The following is a 15832-nucleotide window of genomic DNA, read 5'->3' as shown; positions in this document are numbered from 1 at the left end:
CTGGGCAAAGGGGAGGGAAATCTGATTGCTCTCAATAGCTCAGCATCGCCAGGATTAGGCAGTGCAGGAAAAGCTGCTCGGGGAGTCCCCTGCCCATGGCTTGGACCACATCCCTGGGAGAGGAGAGGACACCGGCCGGTGGCTGTGTCCCCTCGGCTGCGGGAAGGGGTCAGCTGATGGACCTTTGGAAACCCCTTGTGGTGGTAAATGCTCTCAGATTTGCCCCGCTGAAATGAGGGCACTGTGAATGCCCACCCCCCAGCTTTTTTGAGGCCCCTCCTCTCCCCTGCCAAGCTGGTTGCACTCAGCTTCCCCACTGCAAAAATCCCAGCCACGAGCAGGGCACCGAGCCGTACCCCCTGGGCCAGGAGGTGCACGCGTGGCAGGAGCAGAGCAAAATCAGGCGAAGGGGTAGCAAAGCGGGTACCACCGGCTGCCCCTGTCCCAGTGCCCGCTGGCCAAGCTGGAGGTGCCCGGCGCTGTACACTAGTGCCCAGCCAGAAGGAGAAGCAAAGATGTCAGGGATTTTTTTTCCCCTCATAGGATCAGATCATCCCCATCTCCCATTGCTTTTCTCCTCGCCACTTTTCTCCTCTCTGACTCTTCCCAAATTTCAAATCTGGGACAAATTTCAGGGCACTTTTGGCCAAGCTGAAGCCTAAAGTCAGCCCTGCCCTTTCTCGCAGCCCCCAGACTGGTTTTGGCTAGCAGCGTTGGTTTTAGTGACGGGGACATCAATAGCACAAAGCATCCATGCCAGCTCTATCCTTACATATTCCCATTCTTGATAAGCACCATCTGCAGAAGGTTTTACCCCTGCAGTGCCTTGCCCTACACCAGGGATCATACCCTGGGTTTCTCTGCGGCACCTACAGCCCCCACGCAGCTGCGAGGGTACCGCCTGTATGGGAACACCAGCCCCGCAGGATCAGACCAAGTGCAGCTCCAGAGCTGAGAGCAGGACCTGTGTCCCTGGTCTCCTGCCAGGACCAGTGCTTGCTGTACCCAGAGATGCCCTCAGCTTGCTCTTCTCGTGCCGAGAGGTGGGCTTGCTTGCCCACCTTGGCGCTTGGACTGTCATCTGTGTTTGCATCAGGCTTGGGCTCATTATTATTTACAATTATTATTATTTCCAATCACAGAGGTGTGGGGCTGGCAGGTGGGTTGATGGACCCAGAGGGCAGAGCCATTGCTGTTCCATAGATCCTCAGCACAGTCCTGCAGAGCTTGAGGGAAGCATCCTTCAGATCTGGGGAGAAAAGGGACCGACCCCATTTCCAACGTGCCGTATCACAAGGAGCAAGCTGCAAGCCTGGCCAGAGGGAGCCGCAGACAGGGCAGGGATTGCAGAGGCATCTAATCGCTCTCTGGCGTGGGCTCCTTTCTGGGATGTGGGGTGGTTTCCTGGGCACAACATCAGCCGCCCCAGCCCAAACCCGGGGCGGGCACCCAGCCCGGCACTGGGAGCACTGGGAAGGGCTGGCAGAGGCAGCAGGGCTGGCACAGCTGTGTGGCTTTCAGAGATACTTGATCGATAGCTTCTTCCTAACACTCCCCCATTCCCCCAATCCCCACATGCATTTTTCATGCTAACCCCTCCTGGGCAAAGGCTGTCTACGCAGGAAAAGAAAAAGAAAAAAATACAAAACACAACAAACCACAACCAAAATCTACTTTTGTTTCTCTGGTCCCCGGAGGTTGTTTTAGTTTAAGGGCCAATCTATAGATTCAGGGCTGGGAATATCTTTGCTCCACGAACAAAGAGGCATGAAAAAGCTCCCCGGGGCTTTTCTTAAGCCTCTTCAGGTTGGCCCAGAGCTGGAAAAGGCTGGGCTCTGTACAGCGAGGCCAGATCTAATGATACAACACCGTCTGGGCAAGCTGGGGAGGCTGGAAATGGGAGCTGGGCTCCTCTGCAGCTCTTCTTGGGTTCACAGCCCTCCCAAGATGTGCCGGGATGAAGTGGGTAGCAATGGGGGTCTGCAGCTGCCTCCCCGGGGTCCAAAGGGTCTCCGGGGCTTCTCATACAGTTGCAAGTTGATCTCTGCACGCAGAGCTGGGTCCGGGGTGATCGCAGACCACTGTGGTTGGGAAGCCCAGTAGATCCCCGGGCTGGTCCTGCCTGGCCCCCCAGGAGAGAAGAGCTCAGATGAAGGTTTGGGTATTTCCCAGAATTAGGAAAAAACCTGCAGGGTTTGGGCAAAGGGCAATTTTTAGGGCGAATCCCCTTTCTCTGTCTCCTGTTGTCTGTGAGGGGTGTTCTCTTTTTGCTCCCCATTTTTGGGTGGTACCAGTAAGACCCACGAGCGTCCCACAGCCTATGCTTCGCTCCCGTGACTCTCCCTCTCATCACCAGCACCAGCCCAGCCTGTGCAGGGATGCTGAGAGCCCCTGGCAGCTCCCTGCCTGCCAGTGTGTGTGTGTGCTGAAGGACCGATCCCCTGGGCGAGGGCTTGGTGCTTTCTGGGGTCCCTATAGACCCACAGTCCCCCTATCACACCACACCAGGCACAGCACGGGCTGCTTCAGCCCCATTACCTTGGGAGCACATCTGTGCCTGTGACACCCAGGGCCAGACCCCTGTCCCGGGGGTTTTGCAGCAAGGAGACTCCAGCAGCATCACGTACGCTGTCTGCATCCCAAAATTCCCATTATTTCCCTGTGCTGGGGCTGGAGCTGAAGGCACCGAGCCTGCGCACAGCTCTCATCGCCCCACAGCAGTTTTTCTGGTCCATAAAGAGCCCAGCCGGTGTGGGCAGTGTGGGGGCAGCCAGAAAGCATCCTCCCCGCAGCCCTCCCACGCACCTCCAGGGTCGAGGCATCACGGCTGCGGCCATACCGAGATGGCTTGTCCGGGGTCCAGCGGACAGGAGCGCTTCCCCGCTCTGATGGCGAAAGGGCATGGGCCAGAAATAGAAGGGGGAGGAGGACGCCGTGACCTTTCCAGCAGCCGGTGACGAATAAAACTTTCCGGCTACCTGTAGGAAGGCGCAGGGCAGGCTCCGTTATCGTCTCATCAAAGGACGACGTCCCCTGCAAGCAGGACAGCGATTGCCGCAGCGCCTGTGGGGATTCCTGGAATGAACCTGCCGGTGCCCAGCTCCGGCAGTTGTACAGCTCCAGACACACGGTGGGCTCCGGCTGCGGCCGGGAGCTCTCAGGATGCCTCCGGAGCTAAGCAGAGAGGGATGAGGGGATGGCGGCTGCCACCAGCATGAGCAGGAGGGCAGATCAGAGCCATCTCCAGCTCCCCTGCCGGCTAACAGGCTCCTGGGGCTGTTTAGGGCTGCACCCCTTGGGACACCCCTCTGCCAGAGCCAGGGCAGTCCTGGGCTGGAGGGGATGGGACCCCCCCCACGCTCAGCCATGTGCAGAGCATGGGGGGGGGTCCTGGATCTGAGAGACCCCCAAAGACACACCTCAGCCGGGGTCCAGCCCTGTTCCCGTGCACAAGGGGACACGCAGAGGCAGTAGGGAGTGTGGTGCTGCGGCCGTCCAGGGGGACAGGGGTGCAGCCTGTCCCCCCCACCCCAGGCACCCCACCGAAGGGATCCCCCCAGCCCCGCGGCAAGAGACCTCAGAAGAAACTTGAGGGGGCTGCCGCCATCCCCTCCTCTTCCTCCCGCCGGGTGCGGGTGGCAGTGCCAGCACCCTGGGATGGAGCGAGTCAGGCGTGCCCCCCCCCACCCCCGGCTGTCCCCCTGCTCGCTGACCCGGGCGGGGGGGATGGCAGCCGGCTCCCCCCGACCTCCCCTCTCACAGATGGCATGGGCAGCCAGCACAGGTGGCCCTGCGCCACGGCAGATTGGGACCGGCTGCCTGCGATGCGCCCGGGAAGGGCTGCGTCCCCACCATGGCTTGGGGACAAGAGCAAAGCCAGGGCCCCCCCCGTGGCGCAGGGGGTGCAGAGCCGAGGGGAGCACCGGAGACAGGTCTTAGGGTCCCCGCGCTGCCATGCCCGGTGCCAGATCCGGGACTTTGGCACTGGCACCAGAGTCCTGTAAAATACTAAACCAAGGATGCGGCCAGGCGACAGGGAGCCAGTGGGTCAACAGCGAGGGGGGACGCACGATCCCCTTGCTTGGCCCCAAAGAGATGAGCTGGGCCAGAGCATCAGGCAGTTTTGGGAGGGTCCGATTTTAAGGAATTGCATTAAACAATGCCATGCAGGGTCAGCCCGACGCGGATGTCTTGGTTGGATCCAGCATCTTGCACGGGGTTTCAAGGCTACAGCTGCCCCTGGTCCTTCCAGCCAGGGCCAACGCTTAGGTGGGTACCAGATACCAAAACTGGGTGGCCTGGGGCTCACTATTGTAGGGGAAAGGGACCTGCAAGGGGAGGAGACAGGGGCACCCGCGGTCTGAATCACCCCCATCGGAAGCTTCTTTCTCTCTCCACAGATGATGGTGGTCAGCCCCACACAGGGATCTCAGGGCACGAGCTCCAGCGTGGGCATGGGGTGAGGATGATGGAATGAGCTCCAGGGTGGGCATGGGGTAGGGACGATGGCGGGGCTGTCCCAGCTCAAGGTGTCCATCACGTCACGCAAAGCCAGGGGGGGCATCTTGCGCTGGAGACGTGGTGCAGGAGCTGTCAGGGCAAGGGTGGCGGCTGGAGCAGGTAAATGATTAATGCCGGAGAAAACCAGGCTGGCATCCTGCCCGTCGCTCGTCAATAGGAAAAGTTGGAGGGGAATTTTCACGTCTCACCTCCCCCTCCCACCTCTGCCTCCCCGCCGGGGGCAGAGGGCTGGAGCAAGGAGCCAGCCCCGAGCCGTGCACGCACCCAGCCCCAAACCAGCCTCTTGCTGAGCACGTTCTCCTCCAGCCCAGCTGGTTTTGCTCCCAGCCTGCTCCGTCTGTGCACATTAAAGCTTTTTCTAGGTCTGAACTGCTTTTGGCAAGCCAGGCTCCTGTTGGCCTATCCCTCTCCCCATCACCCCCCTCCATGGCTGGCTCCCCCCCATTCCGCTCCCCGTCTGGCTCCTGCTCCCCCTCCCCGGTCGAAGCCCTGCCAGGGACATGGCAAATCAGCGAGAAGCCTGCGGGGCAAATCGGTACAAATGAGACCAAGCAAGAGGGTGGGGAGGGACGGCGAGGGGGGGGGAAATGACTCCTGGGTTGGCTCTTCTATTCCCGAGTTTGATGTTTCCTGCAAACAACCCTGTAAACGCTCAGGAGCGGCTTTGGAAGTCACCTGCCCCACGTCTCGGTGGGGTTTGGGACTGCTGGGTCCCAGCCGGGGGGGGGGACAGCCTTCACCCCGCTCCCCCAGCCTCCCCGCAGCCTCCCAGCCCCGAGCAGGGACCCAGCTGGGACAGGAAAGGGGGCCGAGCTGTAAGTCCTGACATTTCAATCTGTTTCGGGGCTGGATGGGGTGGGCAGGGGGGAAGGCGCTGGGGGGGCGGCTGAGGGTCTCACTGCAGGGCCGGGCAGGGCACAAAAACCCACCAAGGACCTGGACGGGGGAAACGTTCCCCCTGTTAAAAGCTGCTTTCTCCCATCAATTTTGCACTCTCCCCCCCCAAAAAAAAAGCCCAGCCATCTTATGGTGCCCGGGCAAGCCCGGTGCCATGCCGCAGGCAGGGGCTCAGCCGGGAGACAGGAGCCGGTACCTGGATAGGGGATGTGCAAACTGTGGGAACGGGCAGAGAAACCGCTGGGTGCAGGGACGCGATCATTTCCAAGTGATGCTCTTTGATCCAAGTCGCCAGGCTCTTTGCAAGCCTTGTAGCTCCTTCTTATTAAAGGCGCTCGGCACCAGGGAGGTCATATGGGGCCTTTCTGCTTGGGTTGCTCTCCTAATGACATGTCCGATTGCCTTCGCTGGGAATTTGCTCACGCGAGTCTCTGACAATAGAAAGTTTGTGGTGGATTTTTGGATGGTTTCCCCGCAACCGTGTGGTGGGTTGCAGAGGTCTGACTTTTCTTCCCACTGAAAAATGAAGCAACGTGTCGGGAAACAGCCTGGGCGGGCACAGAGCACAGATTAATTTTAACGTATTAACCTCTCCGTGTTCGTATAATAATCAAGAAGAGCAATGGTTTTCTGCAGGCTTGGAGATGTGATAAGTATTTGCAATTGCAAAAAAGAAATTCAAACAGAGGGGAAAGGTGAAATTTAACAGTAAGACAATATTATCCATAATTTTTTTTCTTCTAAATCCTTCTTAATGGAAGCAAAAACTAAACTGAGCTGCTGAATTGTTGGAGGAGGTTAGTTACCGAAATGCTTAATGGTGTTGACTAGGAATATACCTCCTCACACCACAGAATGTGTGTTTACAATAATTTTGGCAATTAAATCAAGAGGTCACGTAACAAGGAACAGTTCACAGCAGTCAGAGCCTTCTTAAAAATAAGGGCAAGGAAATCAGGTCAGTAAGTCCCAGATGTGTATCATGGTGGTGGCAAATCCTGGGACCTGGATGGAGAGAGGTTTGGGGCATCTGTCGGGCACTGCCTGCATGGCTGCATGGGGTCGCCCCGCTCTTACCCCATCCTGCTCACCCACCTCCACGAGGAGGATTTGGGCTCCCCCCTATGAAAATCTGGGATGGGAGGTTGTGGATGTGTTACCCCCTCATCCCCTTGGGTCTTCTCACCCTCTCCTGGGCACCCCCAGGCATTTCAAGAGCCCTGCCTGACCCACGGGCAGTTTGGGGGGCACCCAGGTTTGAAGGGGGGGAGGCAGAAAGTCACCCCCCTTCCTCCACAGGCATCTCAGGGACTTTCACAGCGGCTGCTCCTGACATCGCTGGCCCGGCACCCGCCAGTGCTGCTGACGCACAGTGCCGGGCAGCCCAGGACTTGCGGAACGTGGCTGCACAGCCATTTCGCGTGGTCCTGCGGCACAGCACAGGTTAATGAGCTGCCTTCCCCACTTTATGCACCAGCTAATAACATCCCTGCGTAAAGTCCCCGTGGCTTTGCCTCAGGCCGTTATTACTCCTCCTGGTCATTCCTTGGCCAGTACAGACCTCGCTGGGTGATTTCGTGGCCAAGCGCTACCTGCCCGCTCAGCATCTCAGCGACATCCCTCGGCTCCTGTCCCTGTGCTGCAGCCCAAACACTGCTTTACCCTTTTTAGGCAGGGGGAAGGAGCTGGAAACACAGGGACCAAGACCACCAGGCAGCAGCATCCTGGGAGCTGCCTTGATCTGCATTTAAAAAATAAAAAAAACAACCAAACACCCTTATCAAGAAACAGGCAGAAGGCAGAGAGGTGTCCACTGCCTGCAGCTGAGCCGGCAGCATCGCAAATGTTCCTGCCTGAGACTGAATACGTGGTTGGGGCAGGGGGGAAATCTGCCTGCAAAGCGGCTGCAAAAAGAGTGCTGCCTGGCGTGCTTGAGGTCCCGGCTCGCCAGCCTCCTCCCAGGACCGTGTCCCTCCGGCTTCCCTCCTCTCTGCTGAGAGAGTGCTATCCCCCAGAAAAAAAAAACAGAGTTTCCCTCCTGCAGAGTTTGCAGGTCTCCCTGCCCACTGACCCGGAGCCAGGGTGGTCCCATCCCTGCAAGAGGGCTTCTGGCTGGTTCAGCTCCTGCACCTTCACTGGAGTCGATCCCAACCATCTCTCCCACCCTGCAATTTCCCCGCTGTTCCCACGCTCTCCCAACCAGCAGCAAAGCATTTCCCCTTTAGTTTTTTTTTATTTAGCAGGTGGAGTTGCTGCTGCTTATGTAAGGATGGAGAAGGAGAAGCAGGGGAGGTTCCTAACTGGGGCCGTTTTGAAATGGGTTTTACAACAGGCTGGATTTCATGGATGTGGTCACCAAACTGCTCCGGTGCCACAGTCTGTACTGCACGCGCTGCTGCTGAGTTGGTGCATCAACACCCACCCCCCCCAGTTTAGTTTCTCAGCTTTTACCTTAAATATACTCATTTCTTTGCAGGTGGCAGTTCCTTGGTGGCTGGTTAGACCTTGTTGTGATTTAAACATCTCCCTCATGGCTGCATCCTAAAATCTCTGGCTGGAGCCAGTGCCGGGAGCTGGCAGGCAGGAGTGGGGACGAGCCAGCATCCACCCGGGTGTGGGCACAGCATTGCAACAGCCCCTTTTCTAGGGGTGGTTGAAGTCACTGCCCCATCTTGGCCATGTTTTGGCTAAAAAGAGACCTGTCCTCTAACCTAGGAGGCAGGGGGGATCTTTTAGGCATTGCCCTGGGAGAGTCAGGATCCCAGCCAGGAAGGAGGGATGTACTCTGTCTGTGCCAAGGTCTGTCCCCCGCAGCCTGCGGTCCCCTCTCCTGCCCTGCCCTCCCCTGCCCACCCCTGCCCTCCCAGGCTGGCAGGAAGGTCCAGCAGGAGGGAGGGAGTGAATCCGTGTGTCTGCTAGCGGGTCCGTGTCCCGGGGATGCGCTGAGGAAGGCTCTTTGGCTGCACGGGGCGATCCCAAATGAGGACTGGGTCGCTGCCACTCTCAGGGCTCTGCTTGGGAAGCCCCCGGGGACGCTGACCCATCTCAGAAACTCTCAAGAGGGTCAGCTGTCGGACAGCCAAGCAATCCCCCAGGCACTGTTTGCTCCATCCCACGCTCTGCTGAGATATGCAGAGGTCCCTGCAAGGACGCGATGGCCCCTGGCTCGAGGTACCCTGCGGCACAAGCAGCTCAGACCCATCAGGGAGCACCCAGGGTGGGCCAGCCTCATCTCAGTCTCTGGGAAGGCTGTGAAGCAAGTCCTCAAAGTCCTTTCCAGCCTCGAGAATGATGAGAAGGTGCCAGGGTGAGTTTACCAGGGGCAAATCGTGCTGGAGCAGCATGACTGCCTTCTGTGAGAAGACGACTGGCTGCCTGGATAAGGGGAGGGAAAGGGATGTTGTTTATGTGACCTTAGCAGGACCCTTGACACGGTCTCCTGCAGTATCCTCATGGCCAAAGTGGAAACATAAGGACAAGGTGGGTCAAAACCTGGCTGGACTGCCAGGCTCAACGGGTTGTGCTGAGCAATACAAAGTGCAGCTCCTGGCTGGAGAAATGGGCTGGCGGTGACCCACCGGAGACCAGCAAAGTGCAAAGTCCTGCATCTGGGATGGAGTAACCCTGTGAAGCAGGACACATCCAGGGCCAACTGGCTAAAAGGCAGCTTTGCAGGAAAGGAGCCAAATCCATCACATGAGCAGAGCCAGAACGTTGTCTTCTGAGAGCTGGACCAAGAGAGGAGAGGACGGGAAAGACCCTGAAGAAAGCAGGATGCATTGAAGGGGGACACAAAGACATGGAACGGGAAGGTTGAGGGAAGTATTTGTGATGTCCGTATGAGGACATCCTCTCCTGTAGCACAGGCAATGAGGCAACTGAGGATACTGCAGTGGACACATAACAGGAGCAGAAGAGGGTTGGACTGCAAGGGAGGAGGTGGGCAGGCAGAGGAGGAGTGAAGGCTCTCTGGCCCTGTCCTCAGAGGAAATCAGGTGGATTTGAACTGGAATAAGGTGAATTTTCTTGTTGCAAAATGGAGACTGATTCAGTGAAGCAAGACATGTGAGCAGCTAGTACAAGCGCAGCAGGTATGTCGTCGGAGAGAGCTCAGGATGTGAGAAAGGTTATATCAAGACAGGAACCTTTGGCCACCTTTGGGGTGTCTTAGGAGACATGATAAGAGCTCGGAGACATGATAAGAGCTCTTCCTTCCTTTCCTATCATTCCCATCCCCAGCACAGTTAAGGAGTGTGAACTGTCCAAGGATAAATGGAAAGTGAAAAGGAGGAGAATGTTTTAAAGTATTGGTGCTGAGGAACTTGACTGCAGAGGTTTGGGAAAGTCATGGAGCCTTCTGGTGGGACAAGGGATGTCAAAATGCACCTCGTTGTGCAACAGAACTCACTGCTTTGCAGGGGAGGTGACAGAGTGCACTGTGGCCATACCCAGCCTGGAAACCTGTACTTGCAACAGGGCAGAAGAGATGACCTGATGGCTGCGTCCACATGGAGGACCCTCACGTGGCTTGGTCTGTGGTGGGAGGAAGAAGTGGATTTTGGGAAGCAGTGCAAAGCTGAGCCCCACATTGGCCTGCTCAGACTGCTGCCTGTGTGCTGCAGCACACAGGAGGGGATGGGCCCAGGTGACCAGGAGGAAGGGGCTTCTGGAGATGTGCCGCCATCCCCAAAGTTCTGCCCAGTGGAAGGCTGAGAGGGCATCTCCCAGGGCAGTCGTCACAGGCAGTGGACGCCATCCTGGGCTGTCAGACCAGCAAGAGAAGGAGAAACCTGTGAGTGGGGAAGAAACTTCAGAGGTCATAGAAACTGGAAGAAGTTATGGAAATTTTTCATAAGCAGCATATCATGTCCAGCATGAAGGTGACTACATCAAGCACCCTTCCAGCCCCTGGGAACAGGGAAGGTAACGCTCCGGTGCCATTTGGACCTCCAGGAGCCCTGCACATCACAGGCATGACACAGACTTTACCACGTAGGAGAGCTGGACTGTACCTTCCTATTCCAGCTGCATGCACTTCTCAAGCATCCCCCATTTCTCTCCAGATGTTCATCCTCTTCCCCTGCTCACCATGCCAGCCTTGGACACCATCTCCTCTGCATACCTTTGGGTGCCAGCCACACTGCTGACCCTCCTAGCTTGCACACGGTCACTTTCCCCTCTACCCAGCTGCACATTTTCATTTGGAGACCGATGGCTTCACAGATTTGGCGGTCTGTTTGCCATTGAGCCACTGACTCCACGGCTGGGAGCCTGTGGTCTCCTGGGGCTCCATTAGCAGGTAGAAGTGGAGGTGGAGGAAGGGGTAGGGAACTCTTGTAATGGGGCTCAGGCACAAGCTTGTGCGGGTGGTTGATATAATGTGGAGAGACAGTCTTACATCTCCTCACCAGGAGATGTACATCTCTTCCCCTGAAGGGCTTGCGGCAGGAAAGGCTGTGGTAGGAAAGCCTTTTGCGGTGAAGGACCCTCACATCTCTGGAGAGTAGCCTGGAGGCTGTGACGGCCTGATCTCATCTCTCAAGAAGCCTGTGAGTTGTGTTGTGTGTGTCGCAGGCAGAAGACAATGACTCCAACCCATTGTCACTTGGTTGAACGCTTGCCACCACGTGTGCTTTTCATAGGATGCTGGTGTTGCCCTGGGGAGTCTTCAGGCTAAGTGAGATTCAGGGAGAGACAGATGCTTTTTTGGGATGGAGGCTAGAAGCAGAGGAGCTCAAGAGGTCAGAGACATAGAAACACCTCTTGAACAAGCGCACAGAAGGAAGAAGATTTTGACACAGAATTAGGGAAGACTTGTACACGTGAAGGTGCTGTGGCTCTGGCACACAGCAGGGAGTGGGTTCATCATCTGGCCTGAAGGACACGCCAAGGCTGGGCAGGTGATCCCAGACAGCCACCTCATGTCTGGGCTGGTGTTTGGGAAGGGCTACAGACTGGCTTTGGTTCTGCAGGTGGCCCTCACCAAAAGCTGCCTGGGAAGGGAACGTGAGCTTTTCCAACCCGAAACTCCAGATCCCTCCAAATGCTGGAAAACGAAAGGTTGGGAATCCAAATGCTATCAGATTTTTAGACCATCACTCTGACTTTGCCCCCGGGATGTGAAGCACATGGTTTGGCGACCCCACACGTGGAGATGTGCAACTGGTGATGAAGAACCCTCCTGGCAGCAGAGTCACAACGAGCTACGGGACATGGGTCACAGCCTCTGGGCCTCACAGGCAAAGACGTGGTAGGTAGGCAAACATGGAAGGATTGGCAGTTGAGGGCAGGTGGGAAACGCCAGGCCTTTCTGAAGACATTATGTGGCTCTGGGAAGAGGTGAGATTTTGGTGCAACAATAGAGACCAAGCCAGAGGAAGGCACGTTTTGAGATGGGAATAGTTCAAAGCCGCTGATGTAGAGACCCCCAAAGGTGGACGTAGCAGGGCAGCCTCACAGAGTCACTCTTGTACAGCACACAGCTGCTGTATGGGGTGAGGTTTGGGAGGTGCAGAGCTCCCAGGCCTCACCAGCCCAGGTTTTCCTCCTCTTGCCAAGTGCTTGCTGCTTTGCCATGGCCAATTGCCCTCGTCCCAGCCTCCAATAAATGCTTAAAAGCTTAAATCACACAACCCCAGGCTATGAAAACGAAAAGGGACCCGATATTCACTAATAGCCAGGCAGCCCCTGCGGCAAAAGCATGTAGCGTAGGGAAAGTGGTTTGCATTGATCGGTGGCTCCCCGCTGCCACCCGCTCCCCTCCCTGCGATGCCTATCTGGCTGCTCCAGCCTCAGCACTGACCGAAAAGGGATAAAACCCCACAGGAAGCACCAGAACAGGACAGTCTGGGTAATGGCAGGAAAGGGATGGTTTGTGGGGTTAGTGTGAGATCCCATAGAAAAGCCACCCTCCCCCTGGTCCCCACTGTACCATCCTGGCTAGCACAGTCATCAGGGCAGCATGCTCCCTGGGATGGCAATTGCTGCTGACAAATAGCAATGCTGGGACCGCACAGATTGGCATGATGCTGAGCCCCAAGAGCATGAGCTACCTGGACAGCCCAGAAGGAAGCAGCTGGGTGGACATAGGGACAGGGAATAGTTGTCCCTGCATTTTGTGCTGGGTGTGCAGGGGACCGCAAATGAATTCCCACATGTGCAGGGTAGGACCAGCTCATGAGACCACGGGAACCCGCAGCTGCAGGACGATGTGCGACGCAGGAGGTTCATCCCAGCATCACTGAGTGCAGAACTTCAGCGGCTTTCTTGAGTCCCTTCCTCCATGCCAGGTCCTATGGCCATCTGGGAAAGGTTGAGGGCAGCCAATTTCCATGGGAGCATTGCGGGTCCCTGGCAGCCTACATGCAGCATTGAAGGACTCAGAGGACATCATTTTGAGAGATGGGGTCTTTGTTCCAGCCAGAAAAGCTCTTGGGGGTCTGAAAAAGCTGATATCAGGAAAAGTTCACAGCGGCAGAGCTCCTCCGATGGGCGCACAGTCTGCAGAAGACCTGTCTTTGAACCGGACTGCTGCACTTTGACAGAGTCTTTTTGTCTCTCCCTCCCCTAAGCGGTGGGCGCAGCTATGCCTGTGTATGGAGGGAGAGGGCTGCAGTGCTGGTTTGTATTGATGGAAGAAACCTGGCAGCCCAAGCCCCCACCTGCAAAGAGCTGCTGCAGACTGGGAGGAGGCTTAGGGAAGGGGAAGAGGTCTGGAAGGGTTTGGCCTTATGTCCAGCTTCAGCCTGGAAAGGAGACAGGGAAGCAGGGGTGTGATGATGAACCATGTGGCTGGAGGGTGGACAGGGACCATGGTTGGTGCCTCCGCCAGCCAGAGAGCTGGGGGACATCAAAAGAACTTGTGGGGACCAGCAGGCTTGGGAAGCCAAAGGAAGAAGCTCTGCAAAGTGTGCTGGGAACTCCCTGCTGCGGGATACTTTGGGGACTAAACATTTCCACAGCTTCAAGAGAAGCCCAGGTAGATTCACAGCAGGGAGGGCCACTGACGTGTGCTGCATGCAGCGGCACCCGGTCTGCTGTAGGGATGCGCTGTGATGGCTGAGGGGTTAGGAAAATTGGAGCAGTACCACAGAAGCTTGCCCTACATCCTGGCCATCTGCTTTTGATTAGAGACATGGAGCTAGATGGACTCTTGATGTGATCCGGTTCAGCTGCCCCGATGGTTGCATGTACTTCCCTGCATCCCTGTGTCTGGAGCTCAGGCGGGGACTGGGGATTTTTTACATACCGGGGACTGTAGATCTCATTCCTGGGCATCTCTCCCTTCTACCTTCCCTTTGTCTCTCCCTCTCTTTCTTCTCCCCTTGCCGCTCCACTCCCTCCATCTGACCATGCCCCCCCTCCCCTCAGCAGTCCTGGGGAGGAGAGCAGGGATGCTGCAATTCCCAGGCACAGGTGCGCGGTCCCCGCCGCGCGCTGCCCCCAGGCACGGCCCCCACCGCCGCAGCTGACAGCCCACTGGAAATAATGTGTTGTGGCAGAGAGAGACTCAGCAGACCACGAAGATCTGCTGGTGCGGGAACTGCTCAGCAACCAGGAGCCGCAACGCCCGTCTCCCAGCTCCGCAGGGCCTGATCCGGCCCTGGGGATGCCTCCGCTCCGCTAGAGCCTGCCTGGCTCACACACGGGGCACTTTCTCACCCTCTCCCCTTCTTTTTCTTTGCTCTTTCCTCTTCTCCTCCCTTGCTGTTAGGAAGGTGGAAGCAGCCAAGCTGCCTGTCCCCGCGCGGGACGGCTCTCTGCCGTCTCCCGCACCACCGGGCAACAAACAGCTTTCACAGCAGCATTGGAGGAGGAGGATCAGGTGTGCAGGAATGGAACAACCAGTTCCAGTCTCCCAGCAAAGATTTAATCTGCCTCTGGCATATAAACAGCAAATGTTTGTTCAACTGACCTGCAAACAGGCGGCGTGCATTGCAGCCGGGCCGAGGCACCCGGCTCCGCGCTCAGCTGCTCCGTGTTTCTTGCCCTCTAGCAGGGTGGGTGTACAGGGAGATAGGGCAGGGGACCAGGGCACAGCGACATCCAGGATGCTTGGGGCACCCCAGGCTCGGTGGCTGGAGCCAGGGAGCGATGCTCAGAGGGACCCCATCCTGCAGAGCTGCTGCTGCATCCCTTCTGCTCCCCTGAGCATCGCAGCGGGTGTGCAGAGCTCTCACGGCTCACAGGCGTGACGCACGCAGAAAGTGTCTGAGGGCTCAAGGACAAGCGTGTCCCTCTGGGCAGGCGGGCAGGCTGTCGCTCGCTGCGGGGAACCTGCAGGCAGGGGCCCCCGAGCTCTGCCTGCGCATCCCACTGCGATGGGAGAAATCAGCCTTGGCTGCTACAGGTCAGGTCTGCACCCCTGGAGCTCCCCTCAAAATCCCAGGGGACAGGGGTTCATTACAAGGGGACGTTTTTGCCTATTTTCTGCAAGACCGGATCTTAGCGGCAGGGTCAGCTTCCAGCTCAACTGACACATGGGTATGCAGGGGGCTGTCCCCAAACCCTGCCTGCAGCTCAGGCTGCCCCGCAGGCTCCTGTGCCGCACTGGGGAAACCACAGCACAGCTTGTTCCCTGTCCCCATCGCAGGCAGGAGATACTCTCTGCTGTTTGACAACAAACCTCAGGAAGAAAGTGGAAAGGGTCCTACGCAGGTAATTCCCTCTCCTGTCACGCAAATGCTCTCACCATGCTCCCAGAGGAAGGTGCTGCCCCTTGGTGCCAGTGGTGATGAAAGTGGGTAGCAGAGCATGGAGCATCTTTCAGCCCAGCACAGCCAAAGCCTGGGCATGGGGCTGGCAGTACTGTCCCCAGGGCCACCGCTCCTGCCGGGCACGTGGCATTTCAGGCTGCGGCCAGATCAGTGATGTGTACTTGGAGCGGGGCGCTCAAGGGAGGAAGCATGGGGCTCTGAGGTGAGAAGCCAGCCCCAAGAATGTGGGCTCACCAAGGGGAGCCATCTGCAGCAGGCATGCAACCCAGCCCCAGGAGGCAGGGAGCATCGTAGGGCCACATGGCCACCCGCCTCTCGGTGTGGTGCTGCTGCCGCCCGAGCCCCTTCCCTGCCCATCCCACTCTGATCCCAGCTCTTTGGCCCTGCTGTGCCCGTCCCCCCGCCGGGAGCTGCGGTGCTCCCCCCCAGCCCCACAGGGAAGCCCCCCCAGGCCATGTGCAGAAGGATGCGGGCTACGACTGCGCTGGGCTGGGCAGGCTCCGGGCCGGTGGGGAGCAATGCCCGTTGCAGGGGCTGTCAGCTCCTTGAGCCACTGCCTGGACCTGCCCCTGAGCACCTCCTGGTCCTGGCTGCCCAAAGCTGCAGTGTGCCCCAGTGCACAGAGACGCTCTCTTTCCCTTCCCATCCTGCAAAATTCGTCTCCTTCTCCCCAAAAGCCAGGGAGCAGATTGTTTTCC

The sequence above is a fragment of the Buteo buteo genome, chromosome 29 (assembly GCF_964188355.1).
Source record: "Buteo buteo chromosome 29, bButBut1.hap1.1, whole genome shotgun sequence".
Lineage (NCBI taxonomy): Eukaryota > Metazoa > Chordata > Aves > Accipitriformes > Accipitridae > Buteo > Buteo buteo.
The sequence above is the reverse complement of the archived record's forward strand: the minus strand, read 5'-3'. Positions refer to the sequence as shown.